Below are 1,577 nucleotides of genomic sequence, written 5' to 3'. Positions count from 1 at the left end.
TTAATAACAAAGGTTGATGAATCCTTTGTTAAACCACCAATTTGCCTTCAAAAATGCTCAACCACCTCAGCTCGGTTGTTGTAAACCAAAGCTATGCAAGGAATCCTTATGCAGCCTCTAATAGTGATCCATACTAATGAATTAGAAAATCCTTCTTTAAGGATTGGGAGTGCTATGCCTTAACAATATGCTAGTAAAGGTGAGTTTCACAAATTCATAATCCACACAAAATTATGGGGGTGAAAAGCAATTAAGTGAATGCAAAATTATTTTTCTTAATGCAAGGAATGGCAAGAAAAAGAGTTTCTAATCTACCGTTCCTTTTTTTTTGTCAGCCCTTTCTCTCATATTTTGTTTGGAGGCTATAGCATGGTATTTATGCCTTGGATTAATTTCAAACCCTAATTACAAAACTATTTTACAATTGCAAATTAATCTAATAATTTGAATAAATAATTTAATTAAGTCCTTAAGAAGTTCAATTAACTTAATTGTTTAATTTAATCAATTAGGCCCAATAACTTAATTAAACAATTTAATCAATTAGGCCCAATAACTTAATTAAACAAATTTAATCAATTAAGCTCAATAACTTAATTGTTGAAGTTAATTAATTTGGCCTAATAACTTAATTAAACAATTTAATGAATTGGGCACAACTTAATTAAACAATTTTAATCAAGTGCTTGAGAAGCTCATAACTTCTAATTTGATTAAGTCCAACTTAATCACCTCTTCTGTTTTATTTTTAACATTCATTTTAGGTGCGTGACCCATTAAGCTTCTAGCATGTTAGCAATGAACTGAACATATAATTCTTAAGTTAACCTTAAGATTGGGATCTAGCAATCCGTCTTGGCCACCCAAATGTTTGAAAACTCAAGATGGTTTGACTCAACCTTTCAGTGATCAGCCTTTTAGTGTAATTTATTTCCTTATCATATATCCCGGAGATGGTAAAAGTATGGTGCAATGTCTACTCTTATTGATCTCTATATCATTCTTAAAGTTTGATCATCAGCTTTATAAAGATTTATGAAACTCTTTTCATAATCTTCAAGTCTCCTTGGCCAAGGACTTCAATAGGCTAACATCAAACAAGAACAGTTAGGATATGTCCCCTGCATCACTTGGGGTGATGATTCCTGTCTTGTCCACTCATTTTCCTTCACATGCTTCATGCTATATCCAAAAGCATCTTGTTTTGGCATCCTTGGTAACCTGTTGTCTCAAGTCTAAGGAGTATTTACACAACTGACACCTTAGAAGTATTGCATAGGCACTTGAGTGAAATACCAAATGCACTTCTCGTGGTGGGTCATATTCAGTGAACTTGCTCTTCTAGGCAAACACCTACATTCTAGTTCCAAGTATTTATATACTTCAACCTATGAGATCGGTTGCTTACTTCTCAAGTAAGAAACATAGAATGTACCAGTCTCTAGGCATCATTGATGTCCAGTCTCAATGATACATTGACCAGGAACATTTTTGAGATTATGCTTTGATGCATAAGGATCTCGTAACTGCAACCCATTATAGTTTCCTTGCAAGGCATATTAATCTCATGGACTTCA

The sequence above is a fragment of the Theobroma umbraticum genome, unplaced genomic scaffold (assembly GCF_002168275.2).
Source record: "Theobroma umbraticum cultivar Fairchild unplaced genomic scaffold, ASM216827v3 scaffold_106.0, whole genome shotgun sequence".
Taxonomy (NCBI): Eukaryota; Viridiplantae; Streptophyta; class Magnoliopsida; order Malvales; family Malvaceae; genus Theobroma; species Theobroma umbraticum.
The sequence above is the reverse complement of the archived record's forward strand: the minus strand, read 5'-3'. Positions refer to the sequence as shown.